This window comes from Canis aureus, chromosome 1, assembly GCF_053574225.1.
Source record: "Canis aureus isolate CA01 chromosome 1, VMU_Caureus_v.1.0, whole genome shotgun sequence".
In the NCBI taxonomy this organism is placed as follows: domain Eukaryota; kingdom Metazoa; phylum Chordata; class Mammalia; order Carnivora; family Canidae; genus Canis; species Canis aureus.
The window spans coordinates 31,471,713-31,488,721 of record NC_135611.1 but is presented as its reverse complement, the minus strand read 5'-3'; the positions used below and the strand labels follow the sequence as shown (position 1 = coordinate 31,488,721).

The 17,009-nt window shown below is 45.2% G+C and overlaps 1 protein-coding gene and 1 long non-coding RNA gene across 13 annotated transcripts in view; one reads left to right on the top strand and one right to left on the bottom strand.

Moving 5' to 3' along the window:
* LOC144312166 (uncharacterized) overlaps positions 1 to 17,009 on the top strand; it is a 165,836-nt gene that overhangs the window by 74,204 nt on the left and 74,623 nt on the right. Inside the window, exon 7 of one of the 12 annotated variants that reach the window (XR_013377665.1) lies at positions 8,018 to 8,155. The exons of 8 other annotated variants lie outside the window; for them this stretch is intronic. The gene's annotated coding sequence lies outside the window, so the exon portion shown is untranslated. Of the gene's footprint in view, positions 1 to 8,017; positions 8,161 to 17,009 lie in introns of those variants that run through there. 3 more of the 12 variants (XR_013377673.1, XM_077894563.1, XM_077894574.1) reach the window with 3 other exon arrangements.
* LOC144312238 (uncharacterized) lies at positions 3,845 to 8,811 on the bottom strand. The gene is made up of 3 exons (XR_013377739.1): positions 7,960 to 8,811; positions 6,064 to 6,172; positions 3,845 to 4,513 (listed from the first exon to the last, which is right to left on the bottom strand). It is a non-coding gene; the product is annotated as an uncharacterized LOC144312238 (long non-coding RNA).

Here is a 17,009-nt window from a genome sequence, read left to right as displayed (position 1 = left end):
AAGGTGACTGAATTGACATCACCCTGCAGCTGACAGTAGCTCAATGACAGTAGCTTCTCACATGCTGGGGATCAGACTATTTCCATCTGAGGGAAGAGCAAAAAAGGATGCTAAGAGGCAAAACTTGTGGACTCTTCTGGTTAACCTCCCCTTGTGCCTGCTCCTCTCCCCCTGCATCTGTTCTCTATCTTCCTACCCCAGGACTCTGATCCCTATGGATTACACCACCCAGTGGCTTCCTGCAGTGCAAAGTACAGGCAAGAGATACAAAGGTGGGAGGGGAGAGGTTGGGATATTTCTTCCTCACTCTTTCTCTGCTCAAGTGCTACACTTTTGGCAGTGAATACAGTTTTTTTGTTTGTTTGTTTGTTTGTTTGCTTTTAAATAAGTATGCTCTTTTCCATGGTTACAGCTCACACAGTGCTTGGGTAACATTTTCTTTCTCTACCCTTGTTACAGGTCAGGTTCTATGGGAAAAAGACTCTGATACTCTCTGCCTGTAGGAGGTTTCCTGGGGAGTGCTCTTGGGTTTACTACTTGAGGTGAGAAAGAGAGGGATACAAGATTGGGCAGAGTGAGCTGGGATGGCCTGCCAGTTAGTTGTCTCAACTTGGAGCAAAAGGTTAGACCTTTATATCTTCATGTTGGTCAGTCACTGATGCAGTTGCTGGGGGAGGGCATGTCTTCAGTGAGGAAGTTCCTTTTGGTGGAGGACAAGTCCCAGAAAGGGATCTGGCTAATACCTGTTGGCCACTAGCACTCCCAGCTGCTGGTGAATGAGTTTAGTCTTGGAAGGGAAGCAAAGTGTTGCTCCCCTTACACCTTTCAGACTGAAGGGTCTTGATGATTTCCCACTATTGCTGGTCCATGGGTGTCTTAGCATCAATTGCTGGCACTCTTAATTTACTCATACCGCTGTGCATTGTCTCTATCAAATTTTCTTAATTGAACAATCTGAGTTGATTTGCTTCTGGGCTTCAATATAGATGGTAATTTTAAAAATCACATAAATATATAAAAACAAGTTCTCATATGTTCAAGAAGAATTACAGTATCCTGTAATAGGAAGACCTGATCTGGCTGGGGAGACAAGGGCAGGTTTTGTCAAGGAAGTGACATTTGAATTGAAATCTGGAGGGGGAGCCAAATTAACTATGAAGAAGAACATATGAAAGAAAGAGAGGGGGAAAGAGGAAGGGGAGGCGGGGAGAGAGATATAGGGAGAGAGAGAATATTCTAAATGAAGAAAACATAGTCTGTGTGGCAGGAAATAAAGCTGGAGAAAGACAGGGAAAGCACTCTCAGGGCTTTATGGCCCTCATTAAGGATAATCTAAAGATAATGAAAAAGTTTTGAAGGTTTTTGAGCAGAAGAGGGATATAATCAGATTTGCATTTGAAGATCTCTCTGGCTAATCAAAGACCAGTGTCATTTTTAACTTGAGGAAAATTATCACTTACTGCCTATGTCTGTTAAAAGTAGAAAAGGCTTTTTGGTTTCTAGAAGTCTTCAGACTAGCTGGACAGAAGTTTCTATCACTTGGCAAACTCTACATATAAACAGAGTACTTCATGGACAGAATGCTACATGCCATAGTGCCTGTTGTCTCTTTTTCACAACATGATAATTTGTTGCTTTTCCCCCTTGCTGGGTAGGATAGATAATACTAACAATATATCAACTACTAGACTTTTAATACAATAACAATTTGCACTGCATATCAAAAAGTTGGGGGGTGCCTGGCTGGCTCAGTCAGTGGAGCATGTGTGAGTCTCCTGGTCTTGGGGTTGTGAGTTCGAACCCTATGTTGGGTGTAGAGATTACTTAAAAAAGTAAACTCTTAAAAAAAAAAAGGTTGGAAAATACTATATACTCTATCAGAACTTTTTATTTCACTTTTCACTCATTTTTGAGTCTTTACAAAATATACACACTTACAACTTTGGTCTTAGAATTGATTAAATAGGATTTCTCTTTATCTTCTCTTCAGGTATGTTAATGAAAAAATGCAACTAGGGAGTGCTAGTCATGATTTCACATTCGAATGTAGCCTGGGACCTCAGGGCTCCTTTCTTGGTTTCTCAGTTCTTGATGACTAGTGAGCAGAGATTCATAGAGCACCCCCTCCCCCAGAGCCCAATCCCTTGCTGAATATACAGAGTGAGGAAGAGGTGACAGCCACATAGGGTGACCAGAGCTCAGAACATTAGCATCACCCAGTGTTTCTATCCTATTACCCTTTGTTGGCACCCACTTGCCATACCTACCTTGAGAGGTCCAGAACCAGGGCCTGCCTGGTCATGTGCCATTGTTTTTTTGCCTCTAATAATTTGGGCATGAAGATTCTCTATATTCTTCTGTATTCAGAATACATCTGAATAAATAACCTGAAAACAGTTTCTGTCATCTCATTGGGTTGGTGTTATTGAATTTCATCTTTTAATGTATATTGAAGTCCTCTCTCCCAATACTTCAGAATGTGACCTTATTTGGAAGCAGGATACTGGCAGATGTACTAGTTAATATGGAGTTTGCGCGGGGGGGGGGCGCTGGGTGGCTTGGTCGGTTGAGTGTCCGCCTTTGGCTCAAGTCACGATCCCAGGGTCCTGGGATTGAGTCCTACATTGTTACTCCCTGCTCAGCAGGGAGCCTATTTGTCCCTGCCCCTCTTCCCCCATGCTTTCTCTTGCTCTGCTATCTCTCAAATAAATAAATAAAAATATTTTTTTAAAAATATGAAGTTTTACTAGAATGGGGTGGGCCTTTAATCCTGTAAGACTGCATCCTTCTAAGAAGAGGAGAGATACAGAGACAGAGACCTATGGGAAGAATGTGGCCACGTGAAATTGGAGGCAGAGTTTGGAATGATGCATCCACCTAAAGCCAGGGAACACCAAAGATTGTTGGCAAATACCAGAAACTAGAGGAGGCAAGGAAGGATTCTTTTTTTATTTTTAAGATTTTATTTATTTATTCATGAGAGACACAGAGAGAGGCAGAGACATAGGCAGAGGGAGAAGCAGGCCCCTCATAGGGAGCCTGATGTGGTACTCCATCCCGGAATTGGGATCATGCCCCGAGGCAAAGGCAGCCGGTCAACCGCAGAGCCACCCAGGTGTCCCGGAAGGATTCTCTTTGACAGGTTTCAGAGGGAACAGGGCTCTGCTGACATCTTGATTTTAGACTTCTAGCTTCTGGAACAGTGTGACAATAAATTTCTGTTGTTTTAAGTCACCCAGTTTGCAATATGGCAGCCTGAGGAAACCAATATAGTTGGCTTCAGTTTTTATCCTAAACCCCTAAGATGAAGCCCTACATCTATTATTTAAGTTTGAGTCATATTTGGTAAGATTTACTGAATACTGTAGAAAAAAATTATTGAGCACTACAGAAAATATTTTGTTCTGAAGCAGCTGGGTGGCTCAGTTGGTTAAGTGACTGACTCATGACTTCAGCTCAGGTCATGGTCTCAGTGTTGTGGGATTGAGCCCTATGTGGGTCTCCGTGCTGGGCATGGAGCCTGCTTAAGATTCTTTCTCTCCCTCTCTCTCTGCCTCTCCCCTGCCCCCGAGCACTCTCTCAAAAAAAAAAAAAAAATTAGAAAATATGGTTTCAAATGGGATAAGTACTTTGTTTCTATTAAAGGTAGGCTTTAATTTTTTGCCTTTTGGATAATTATCAAGAATACATCAACTGTGCAGTTTGCTTTTTTCTCATTAAGAACATTTCTTTATTTTTATTTTTAAATTTAGTTTCATTTAAGTTCAATTAATTGACATTTAGTGTATTATTAGTCTCAGAGGTAGGAGCATTTTTTTAAAAAATTCACACAATTAATCATAAATCATTGTTCGATCTCTGAAATTTCAAATTTATTGCCCCCTTTCTAGGCAACACGTTCTTGCCTATTTTCCTCTCAACTACTATGCAGCCATTGAACATTCTCTTGGGACTTCCCTGGATTGTATGTGAAGCTCTCTTGTTGTATTTAGGCTGTTTACTAAATTTTGTCCACCACCTTCTTTAATCTACGTCATACTCCATAGTCAGCCTCTTAATGAGTTCAAGCTAGTGCTTCTCAAATGTAAAATACATCTGAATCACCTAGGGAGCTTGTCAAAATAGAGATTTTTGTTTAGTTGGTCTGGGGTGGGCCCTGAGTGTTTGTATTTCTTACAAATTCCCAGGTGATGGTAACACTCCTGATCCCATCACAGGAATTTACACTTTGTATGCATATGAAGTCATCCTTATGGGGTAAGCTTGGTATTTGCATGATGGCTTTGACTCTTCTGGTCTGCCCCTCATGATCTCAAGATCCTGCTGTAGCTCCAGACATCCCATCCTCACTTGACTGCGTCCAAAGGCGACTCAGGTTGAGGTTTGACTAGAGATGAGAATGAGAGTCTTTCTCCTCCCCTCCTCTTTTCCTCAGGGAGGTAAATATGTGTTGAAGCCTCTCAATTCTCCTTACAACTCATTGGCTTGGAACTGGGTCACACCTGACCGCTCACTGTCAAAACAGAATGGGATAGATAAATTATGATTTATGTTAAGAGGCTGGACATACTGCTGAACAAGTTAAGTCCTGTCAGCAGAAAGAGGGAGGATGGTCCAATAGAGTAGTTTCAGCCATATCTGGTTTTCTTTTTTTTTTTTTTTTAATTTTTTTTTTTTTAAATTTTTATTTATTTATGATAGTCACAGAGAGAGAGAGGCAGAGACACAGGCAGAGGGAGAAGCAGGCTCCATGCACCGGGAGCCCGACGTGGGATTTGATCCCGGGTCTCCAGGATCGCGCCCTGGGCCAAAGGCAGGCGTCAAACCGCTGCGCCACCCAGGGATCCCCATATCTGGTTTTCAAGTACCATCTTGAGGTGAAAAAAATTTTTTTTAAATAATACTGCTTCATTTGACTAGTTTTTGAACTTTTCAGGCAGTTTTCTCTGTGAATGTTCTAGTTCTACTCTATGTATATCCTTTCTATTCATATGCTTGAAATCTGGCTTTTGTCCCTGCTGTCATAAAGCAATCACTTAAATAAACAAATAAATAAATAACCTTTCTTCTCTTGCCCCCTGGCTGGGGGCTTGCCCTCACTTGGACCTTAGCTCTCTGTTCATCATTCCTTACAGTCATCGACTAGCTGTTGGGACATCTCTTCTCAGGGCTCCTATGTATCACCTCTGTGGCTCCCAGTTCCTAGGTGAATTCCACCCTCCGATCTGCCCATCAGATACTTCTAACTGCATGTCATTCCAAACCTTTTCCCTCCCAAACTGCTGTCTCTTTCCATTTCCTTTTCGTAGGTGGCATTAAATTCCTCTTGGAATAAATTAGCATAATGTTTTGTTTTGTTCTATTATTTTACGGGATGTTAAACGGTTGTGACTGATGCAGCAGCAGGAAATGACAGATATTGGATCCCAAAATGAGTTGTGATTAAGACTAAAATGTGGAAATTTCAAAGTAACGGGTAGAGGGCTGATTAGATTCTCATTCATGCAGAGGATCCAAGAGTGAGGTGACTGAAGATGGGTGGAGGGTGGGGCTTGAGATTTTGTTTGGATGGAGCACTTCTAGTTCTGCCATTGCACCTCCCGCTCCACCCCTGCCTGTGGGCAAGGGCAGTGGCATCTACCACCAAGCCCGGTGAGGAGGGCTTCCCCAGGACCTCTGAGAGCGCGCTAGACTCCCCCTGAGGAAGGTACTGCCTCCTCTGGCAGCAGAGTAGGGGACTGAACTTACAAAAGGTGTGTGAATTTCAGAGACTATACGTAAGAGTCCACAGGAGGAGGTCATTTTAAAAGAGATTCTGGCCTAAAAGTCTCACTGTGGGGGTTGATTGGACCTCAACTGCAAGAGTCTGTGTGGAATAAACCACATCAGAGTTAGAATAAGCAGTTGGAGAGAATCCATTGCCTGTATCCCAGGAAGTATGTATGGTCAGACATTCCTAGCACAGGACCACAAAAAGCGTTCTGAGAAAATTCTGCTTCAGGTAGCCACTAGGCCAGAGGGTGTGATGCCCTTTTGCAGAGTGCTGGTTTAGTACAGACTTACCTGTCCCTCCACTTCTCCCTCTTCATATTATTGTCAGCAAGCTGGCCAGGATGGGGTGAGGTGGAGCAGGAGCAGGGCCCCTTGGCCTGACTTCTGCCCAGAGAAAGTCCTTGCAGGGAAAGGGAGCAAGATTTTAACTACTAAATGGAAAACATGTTTTATCTTTTAGAGTAACAGGAAGGTTTTCTATTACCCAAGACAACAAGATAGTTGTGGGACTGCTTGAGTTGTCATTCACTTGAAGAGGAAGAACTGTCCTCCTTGAATGGGACAGTAGGTGACAAAGCTTAAGTTATGAGTCCTCTCCCTGAATCCTATTTATTCAGTGTCCTGGTTACATATAGTTTCAATTCAGCTTCTGGAGCAGTGAAATCATTTGATCAAAAAATTCTGTTCATATTGCCCCAGGATTACAAATTTGTAAACATGTCCTTGGCTCCTCTTGTATTAGTTTATGCGGTTAAGCTGTACTTTTTTTCAGACTAAGAAACGGTCTCAAGGGATGAGGATGAATGCATAAAGAACAATGCTTAACCACAGGACTGTTGAAGCAGTGAGTAAATGTTATGCATGATAGAGAACTTGTATCAAGACTATATAAAAACCTATTACACCTTAAAAAAAAAAAAGGGCCAATAATCCAATTTAAAAATGGGCAAAGGATCTGAGAGCCACTTCTCCGGATATATGTTATCTTCTTTCAAAGAAGATAAACAAGTGGCCAGTAAGCACATGAAAGATGCTCAAAATATTAGCTCTCAGGGAAATGTAAATCAAAACCACAATGAAAGACCACTTCACAACCATTAGGATGGCTATAATAAAAAAGACAGATAATGACAAGTATTGGTCAGGATGTGGAGAAAGTGGAACCCTCAGACATTGCTGGTGGGAATGAAAAATGATGCAGCTGCTTTGGAAAGTAGTCTGGAAGTTCTTCAAAAAGTTAAACATGGTTACCATATGATGCAGCAATTCTAATCCTAGGTGTATATACAACAGAACTGAAAACATATATCCATACAAAAACTTGTACATGAATGTTCACAGCAGCAGTATTCATAAAGGCCCAGAAGTGGAAACCCAAATGTCCATCAATGGATGAATGAACCAACAAAATGTGGAATATCCATACAATGGAATATTATTCATACATAAAAAAGAATTGAAGTTCTGATATATGATACAACCTGGATGAACCTTGAGGATATATGCTAAGAAGACAGACACAACATGGCATATATTACATGATTTCCTTTATAAAAAATGTCCAGAAGAGGCAGATACAAAGATGAGTGAGTAAGTACTAAAGAGAACTGTTTGGGGTGGTAGGCAGGAGGAGAGAGTGATTAAAATGTTCTAAATTTGATTGTGATGGTGTTTGCATAACCCTGTGAATATATTTTAAAAACACTGAGTTGGGGCGCCTGGGTTGCTCAGTCAGTTGGGCGTCTGCCTTTGGCTCAGGTCATGATCCCAGGTCCTGGGATGGAGCCCTGCATCAGACTCCCTGCTCAGCAGGAAGCCTGCTTCTCTCTCTCCTACTCCCCCTGCTTGTGCTGTCAAAAAAAAAAAAAAAAAAAAAAAAAAAATATATATATATATATCTTAAAAAAAATAGAAACACTGAGTTGTACACTTTATTACTTTTTTGAAGATCTTATTTATTTGAGACAAAGAGCACACGCACGTGGTAAGCCACCCAGCTGCCCTCTGAGTTGTACAATTTAAATAGGTCAATTGTATGGTTAAGTTTGAAATGTTATTTGTGGTTAGACTAGGAGCCTCATGTTGGCAGGGATGGAGCAAGCTTTGCACATTACCTTATCTCTAGCCAATGCCCCACAGGCACTCAACAAATATTTCTTGATGAGACAGCACACTTTTATACTGTACCCGACGTTTATACAGTGCTTCATAAATTTTCAATTTCTTTTTTTATCCCCACTGACAGCAGCAGTTCCTTTGTGCCTGGTAACTCCGAAGGTGGTCAGAGTGGGTGATTATGGGATTGTTATTGGCCCATATTGTGAAAAATGATCTGCTGTACAACAGAGAAAAAGATCCCCAAATATTTCCATCTACTAAACTTTATCTTCCGATGCTCGCTCTCAGGCCTGTTTGTCTTGCATTTCTCGTGTCTCCCAGAGAGAAGAAAGCGCTTCCTAGTACAATCGGCACAGCGCTCTGATAGACTGGTTCCCAAACTGCAACCCAACGGCACAGCAATTCGGGTCACTTGTGGGGCAGAAACCAAAGAACCGAGATTCCTTTTCTAAGCAAACATAGCAATGAAACCAGTAGGATTTTAGCTTTGGGATATTGGACCCAAGTCTTCTCAAATACTTCTAACCATAAGGTTTGAGGCGGTGTCCCACAGCCATGTCAATAGTAATTCGTTTGAGCACCTTCCAGGCATCGAATTCAGCTTTCCAGGGTCTGGTCCCTTCTCCCACTCCCCATCTCCCCCACCCCCACGCTTGGGAGAAGAACCTCAAGTGCCGCACATTTCTGCCAGAACCTTTCCAGTTAGAGGAGTGGGAGCGACCTTGCTAGGAGAAACTCCCTGGAAGCGCCGCGGACAAGAGGACCTCAGGGGTCTCGGGCAGCCGGACTCCCGCTGGCCTCCAGAACTGCCGGCGCCTGTGCGATGTGGGATGTCGTCCGAGAGGAGCACCCCAGCGCCGGAAGCCTTGGCCGACTTCCCCGGGGGGGCCGGGGGACCCTGGGAGGCCGGGGGCGGTCCCTGCGCGGCGGGGGGCGCGGGACTCGGGGGCGCCGCGGGCCGGAGCGCAGGTGAGCAGCGGGAGAGGGGCTCGCGGTCCCCGCCGCCCCCGCCGCCCCCGCCGCCCCCGCCTCCGCGGCGCTCCACCCTCCGCGCGCCGGGCCCGGGGGCGGGCGAGGTCTCGGCCCAAAGGCTCGTGGGGCTTGGAGGGAAGCGGGCGGGGACGTGGGAGCCCCGGGCCGTGCGGCCGCGGCAGGCGGCGCGGAGGCGCGGGCCGCCACCTCCCCTCGGGCGCGGGGCGCGGGGCGCGGGGCGCGGGGCGCGGCGGCCGCCGGAGCCGCAGGTGGTTCCCCGGGCCGGCCCTTTTCTCCTCCCCCTTTCTTTCTTTCGCCTGCCCTCCCTCGCGCCCGGTGTCGGCGGCACTTCCCCCGCTTCCTCCTCCCTCTCCAATCGGGAGGGAGGGAAGGGGCCGCCGGCTCTTTCCTGCCTCCCTGCAAACTTGAGCGGGACTCCCGACTCCGCTCGCCCGCGCGGCCGCCGCGCCCCGCGCCCGGGAGCCGCTCCTGGGACTGCCTCTCGCCGCGCGGCCCCGGCGCCCCCGCGCCCCCGCGCCCCGGCACCCCGGCGCCCCCGCACCCCCGCGCCCCGGCACCCCGGCGGTGGGAGGGCGCCAGGCGGCCGCGGCTCCGACCCCGCGGCTGCCCGCCCGCGCGTCCGTCGGTCCGTCCTGCCCGCCGCCTCGCCTCCTCCCCGGCGCCCCGCCGCTGCCCGGACTTTCCTTTGTGTTGGATGCGCACTCGCGCCCCGCGCCGACGGGGGCCGGACTGAGGGCTGCGCTCGCCCCGGGCGGCCCGCCGCGCCTGGAGCCCGCGCCTGGAGCCCGCGCCTGGGGCCCGCGCCTGGGGCCCGCGCCTGGAGCCGCGCCTGGGGCCCGCGCCCCGGCCCCCGCCCCGCCCGGCCCGGCCCGGCCCCCGCCATGCCCTTCCACCAGAGGAGCGTGGAGCCCGCGCGGCTGCGCCGGCCGGAGGCGGCCGGGGCCGCGGGCGCGCCGCTCTTCCGCTCGCTGGAGCAGGTCAGCTCGCACGCCCTGGGCTGCCTGCTGGCGCAGCTCGCCGACCTGTCGCGCTGCGCGGGGGACATCTTCGGCGAGCTCGAGGGCCAGGCGGCCGCCCTGGGTGGCCGCACCGCCGCGCTGCACCGCCGCCTCGACGCCCTGCACGCCGCCGCCGCGCGCCTCGACCACCGCCGAGTGAAAATCCGTGAGTGGCCGGCGGGTCGGGGGAGGGGAACGAGGCGGGGAGGTGCCGGCCAGCTGCTCCCTCCCGCCCCCTGGCGGCCGCCGCGCGGAGCCCGGACCCCGGAGCCCGGACCCCGGAGCCGGGAGCCCGGACCCCCGCGCCCCGCGCCCCGCGAGGGAGGGCTTCTCGGGCGGCCACGGCCTGACCCGGGACGGGGCCGCCGCGCAGGTGGCAGGTGGCAGGCGGCCGGCGGCGGGCGGCGGGCGCGCGCGTGGGAACAGGGCTGGCCCGCCCCACTGCCCGGTCCTCTGTCTGCGTGGGAGGCCGGGACGAGACCCGGGGCGCTGCAGACCAGGGGAGGAGCCAAGGTCGTGGGAAAGGGTCGGGGGAAGATGGCCTGGGGGAGAAGCCAGGGTAGGATGTAGACACGGGCATAGAATGATTACAGACCTTGAGACCCCGGCGGGATCTGCAGAAATCTCTGGGGATCTCCGCGGGCCTCGGGGCTGCCTGTCGCCTCTCGGCCTGCCGCGGACCGGCGCTCTCACCTGCAAGCAAGTGTGCCGAGGCTTAGTGTGTGCGTGCGTGCCGCTTTGCCTTCCCACCCACGAGCACTCTGTGATTCAAAGGACCTTGGCTTTGAGCTCAGACTTTGAGTCCCATTCATCTTTGACCTCCTCCAACCCTGAAAATCAAGTCTGTGTCCTGACGTCGTGATCTCTCCCCAGCACCCGTTTCATTTCAGCAGCTTAACTAGCTCCAGTGAATGAAGTAACTGGAATTTCCTGCTGGCCCGAAGTAGAGAAACTTTAAGTATTATGTTTGTGTGGTTTCTCCTCTTTTTAGTACGTGGCCTTGGTCATAATCCTAAGTGCAAAGAACAAATTGGAGATGGTTGATGGATTGCAGGGTGTGAGGGGAGGTGTTGGTGGAACACTCGCCTGGATTTCCACACCTCTGAATGCAGTACTGTTTCCCCTACGATCGCTTCATATACAGGCTCAGGCAACTGGTTTTCCATTTTTTTCTCTTGCTAGAAAAACTTAGCTATATTTTAATTATCTTAAAAGCGGAAGTGTGTTCACCTTTTCAGTATGTTAATACTGAAGACGTTGCTTGCCTGATACCTCTTTCTACAAGTTGTGAAGTTATATGTGATGATTTACATTTTAATCTCTTTCATGGTGTTATCAACAGATCCTGGTAAGTTGTGGACAGTTCCCAACTGGGAGAGCTTCCTCCCCCCCCCCCCAAAAAAAAAATGAGCGGAGAAAAAAATCAAGATGGTCTCATAAAGTTGTTGGATAGAATATATGTATTGTGAATCATGACCTCATGCATCAGGATATACTGCCCTAGTGGAATGTCACAGTCCTCCCGGTGATGTCTCGTTCGCTTCTATGCCTTTTTTGTGTGGAGTGACTGTGTGGGTGAAGGATAATTTCACCCTTCAGGAGTGATGTGAGGAGGCAGATCTGACTGGTAGGTAAACTGATCTATTGTTGGAATTAGAAAACAGGAAAACTCTCCCTGAAGGTTCAAGAACTCCTTCTTTGCTAGTATTGTTTTGCATTTAAGCATTACTTTTCACTCCTTGTATACATATGCCCCAAATAAGCTAATATCCACAGCCACAACTGCCCAAATGCCCTAAATTAACCAAAATTGTCATAGTGACTGATAAAACTCTTTTTAAAATTTTTCACAAGTTTGTTTGAACCTGAAATAGCTTTGATTTTATACTAGAAACCTGGCTCATCATTTTTTTTTTATGATTGAGAAAGAAGGCTCTTATTGAATATAATTATGTGTGAGAGTAGAAGTGCACGTATGGAGAAGAAAGCTGAACTGTAAAGATATTAGTTTTTATGGTATTTCACCTTCACACACTTAACGTTTTTATTGCTAAAAAGCAATGAAACACCTGTGTATTCATTTTACTTAGCTTCTTTTAGATTTTACAAAAAAATGTGTCAAACTTTGTTCCTGAGTGAAAGCTACGTTTTGAAATCCCTTGGGTCCCTTTTTAGGCAAGTCTTCCAAATAACATACTCCATTTGAATGGACATGTGGACTTTTAGACTTGGAGTTGACTGTGAAGTCCATCTACTTCATTAACTTACTGAGAGAGGAAATCAGGTCCTAGAGGGTTGAAGTGACTTGCCTGATTATGTGGTGGGCTCCTGGCACAGCCAGGCCTGGAGCCTGGACATTCTGATTGGCTCGCCTGCTTGTCCCACTGAGCATCTCTCTTCCTTTTAGAATCACATGGGAAATAGGAATAAAGTTTAGATACATTCCACAGACAATCCAAAGGATAGCTATGACTGCTAATTTCATCCTTCTTGTTAGATAAACCTTTTAATGAGTCTCCCAAGGAGCGAGTAACAGAACTGAATGGTTTAGAGGATCCTACTACAATGGGAGATTACGTATATTTCCTTGCTTAATGGGTCTCTACCATACTAAAGGGTGTGAGTGCAGCTGTTTTAAAAACATGTAGACTATCTTTGCAATAGAGAAACATTTTAGTTCTGTGGGCAGTGATTCTAAGAAATATTTCATCAAGTTTGCCTTTCCTCAGAATCTCATAGGTTGATAGTTATTCAAATTAACTTTTTGTCATAAGTTGGGGAGAACATACATCACTTTTTCTCCTGCTTTTTATTTTTTTAATTTAAAAACTTTAAAATTTAAAATTTTTTTTAGAGTTCAATTAATGTATAGGGTATTACTAGTTTCAGAGTTAGAGTTTAGTGATTCATCAGTCTTATATAATACCCAGTGCTCATTCCATCATGTGCCCTCCTTAATGTCCATCACCCAGTTACCCTATCCTCCCACCCATCTCCCTCCAGCAACCCTCAGTTAGTTTCCTGTGACTAAGAGTCTTTTATAGTTTGTCTCCCTCTCTGATTTTGTCTTGTTTTATTTTTCCTTCCCTTCTCCTATGCTCTTCTGTTTTGTTTCTTAAATTCCATGTATGAGTGAGATCATATGATAATTGTCTTTCTCTGATTGACTTACTTCACTTGACTTTCTAGTTCTGTCTTGCAAATGGCAAGATTTCATTTTTTTGATGGCTGAGTAGTATTTCATTGTGTGTGTGTATATATATATATAATATGTGTGTGTATACACACACACACACACACACATACACACCACATCTTTATCCATTCATCTGTCAGTGGATATCTGGGCTCTTTCCATAGTTTGGTTATTGTGGACATTGCTGCTGTAAACAGTGGGGTGCAGGTGTCCCTTTGGATCACTACGTTTGTATCTTTGGGGTGAATACCTACTAGTGCAATTGCTGGGTCTCTCCTAGTTATCCTTAAAGACTCCCCTAATGTTTTCTTGACACCCCAGGGTTGGAAGGAGTCCTCCCATAGCATCTATTATGGGCCTTCATTGTGTCTATCACTGCATTTACCAGCATGGGCTGAAATTGTGTACGTACTTCTGCTCCCCTCTGCTAGATAGCAAGCTACTTGAGGTCCAGGATGGCTGCATCTTTATTTTTCCAAAGTTCAGCTGTACTGCAATGGGATAGCTCAGTAGATATTTGAACTGAACCAATAGTTGGCTTCTTAGCGCTCAGTGTCAGGAAGAACAACTACAAAAATCTTTGGGAGGAACTGTTACTGACTACTATAAATCTACGTGAACAAGACAATAACTTTAAAAACAAATGAAAAAGTAAACTTTCTACCTTTTTTAAGGTTGTGCTGAACCACTAGTATACTCCTTTCTCTAAAAGTCAAACTTCATTAATTTTGCTGACAAGATCAGTGCTTATTGAAAGTAGTAACAGTAGCTAGAAATGTGGGTAGTTCTCTCTCCGCTCTGTAAACAATCAAAACAGATTTTCCTATGCAGAAATCAATAGACACTCAACCTAATAGCCTGTTTCATTATTAAGCCTCATGTGATTGGTTTCTTTTTATAATTAATAACATTACACTTATGTAGTGCTTTTTATGATTGAGAAAATGTTTTTCATATTCATTATTTCACTCAAAATCTTGTGAGGTAGAAAGGCCAGGTTGCATTATATCCATTTCACAAGACAAGGAGATGGAAATTCTGGAACTAGTAGGTCTAACCACATTAGATCGACACTGAGACTTCTGATTTCCATTCCAAAGCTTCACTTTGTCTTAACAGTACTTCCTGGGTGAATATGAAATATAATTGTGGAAAACAGAATAGGAAAAAATATGATTTGCTGGCTTTTCCTCTTAGAGGCTCAGAGAAGCAGAAGGTTTTTTCCCCCTTAGATTGTAGAAACATTCCAAGTTCAGGGAGACTCGTGTTGTATAACGATAGTGGGCACCGTTCACATCTGGTGTATTTTAACAGTGCTTCCATGGAGTTGGTGTGGTTCTTAGCTTGGGGAACTTTTACATGAAGATCTTGATGGTATACAGTTTTTATGGGAGAGATGAATGGTGTTGCAGATAGTTGGTTGGCACAAAGATTGTATAGGCACCATCTTTGCATAAATAAGATACGAGTTTGTAGTGTAGTGTCTGAGTTAGGCAGATGCTATGGCCTCCAACTAGCTGGTTAGAGCTCCAGGTGTCCATCTGCATTGTCTTACATCAAAACAGACTGATCCTTGACCCAGCCAGAGGGTTGGTTGTCCTGATGTCAGAATATCTTTGTTTCTTCCCTCAGAATGAACCTTTTATGCAAGGTGCTTGTCAGAGTTCTAAAAACAGAGTGGAGGCTTCACTGCACTTCTAAGAACGGGTAGTATGGTGGTTTTTGTGCCTGCCTGCCTGCTGATAAAATGTTTGTATTTCTGGTAAAATTGACTTAAGACTTGCTTTCATTGAAACGTACCACATGGTAGGGAGGGTATTGGTGTTAGGAATGTGGTCTCCACCCATCTCTAATCCCTGGAGGGCCCCTAACTGTATTGACAGAAACAGAGTAGGTGAGCAGTCAGATTGCACTTCAGGTTAACGAGGCTGTGTGAGGTGACGCAGTGTTTTCCATACTTGCCTGCCATTGAGAATTGTCTAGAACTCTTGGTAAAGTTACAGATTTCCAGAATCTTTCAGAGCTTCCAGTATGTTTAACAGATGCCACTGTGTACTTGGAGGACTTCGAGGAGCATTGGAATAGATGGGAAAGCTCATTGGGTTGAGAATTTGGAGATTCAAATCTGGTTTTATTGCTGCCATTTTCTTTTCTTTTCTTTTTTTTTTTTTTAAGATTTTATTTGTTTATTCATGAGAGAAAGAGAGAGATGAGAGAGAGAGAGAGAGAGAGAGAGAGAGGCAGGCAAGACATAGGCAGAGGGAGAAGCAGGCTCCATGCAGGGAGCCCGATGTGGGACTCGATCCTGGGACTCCAGGATCACACCCTGAGCCAAAGGCAAGACACTCAACTGCCGAGCCACCTAGGCATCCCTATCGCTGCCATTTTCTAATGCAGATCTCAAGCAATGTACTCAGGCCTTAGTTTCATTATCTGTAGAGTAGAGACTTTGACTAAAGCAACCTCTACTAGCCTTTCCAGTTTGGGCATTTTGTGATTCTCATGAGGGGTTACTATTTGATAATATTAATAGTGCAGATGACCGTGCTTTGATCAATGATATGACTTTGATCAGTAATCTCTCTCTGATTCTTATGATTAGGGATTTAAAATGGTTTTTTTTTTTTTTTAATGTCTGAAATAAACTCTTCATGACTGACTATGGAGGCTCTTTCAAATCATTATTTCACCTATATAGTGCATGGAGCTTCATGTCTTGAGGAGTTAGGGGGTTCATAGCTTTCTCTTCATCTTTAAAAAATGCTAATATCCTTATGGAGAGAGAATTGTTTAAATGCATTTGCCATATGTCATATTTCTAAAAGAGAATTTTTGTTTTGTTTTGTTTTCAACTATGAAGATGTATTGTTTAAGCCAAAACATCAATTTACTCATTGACTCTTGGGTATAATACAATTACTTGGTTCAAAAAGCTACCTACATTTATGTTGAAATGTTATTCTAGCAATAATTTAATTTTTCTCTGTATCAGGGAAAGCTAATATTAGAATGTCATCTATATGTATTGTTTTAGGATTGTGAGTAGCAAATGAAAAAAATTTTAAAGATAAAGAGAGAAATATTTGAGATTTTTAATGCTTTGGAAGAAAATTCAGAAAATGCTGCAGTTTTTTCCTCTGGCTATCATTTTAATGTCTTTTTTTAAAGTATAAAGTATAAAATATAAAATGATTTATATCTAAGGGGCACCTACTGATTTTTAAAATTAATTGTTCAAATTGGCATTTATCTTAGGATGAATTATTTCTGCAGGATTTGCAGTTCAAAAGCAACAGGAAGGTGCTGATGGCAGTCTTGCTTTCATACATTACCTTTGTGGCCTCCACTTCTCAAAATGCGCATATTAGTAGCATCTTGGACAAAGGTAGCAGAAGAGATGGAGCTTCTGTTTCTCACTGAGGGCTCTTTTGAGCAAAGGGCCTGGAGGTCCCAGTCTCTGTCCCTTTCCTTATGGATTAAATGACATGTCTGTGAAAGCATTTAGCCTCCCTCAAACAAAAAAATGATGTTACTAATATATCTATGTAGTCGCAACAGGGCAATTCCAATTTCTGGTATGGAGCTGTTTTTTTTTTTTTTTTTTTTTTTGGTGACTCTGTATTGCCTGATAACGCCGACAGCTGCTGGTTGAAGCACTTGCTATAAGCCAGACACTTGAATACAAGAGTCTCCCCTTATCTGTGGGGGTACATTCCAGGACCCATAGTGGATCCCTGAAATCAGAGATGGTGCCAGACCCTCTGTGCACAATGTATTTTTCTGACATGGTGTTAGGCTACTACTGACCCCTTGAAGATAGGTCAGAAGAAGGATCATCTGCTTCTGAACCGAGACTGTGGAAAGTTGAACCGTGGATCAGGGGAGGTCTTCTCTACGTACAACAGCTCTACAAAGTGGATGCTATTGTTATT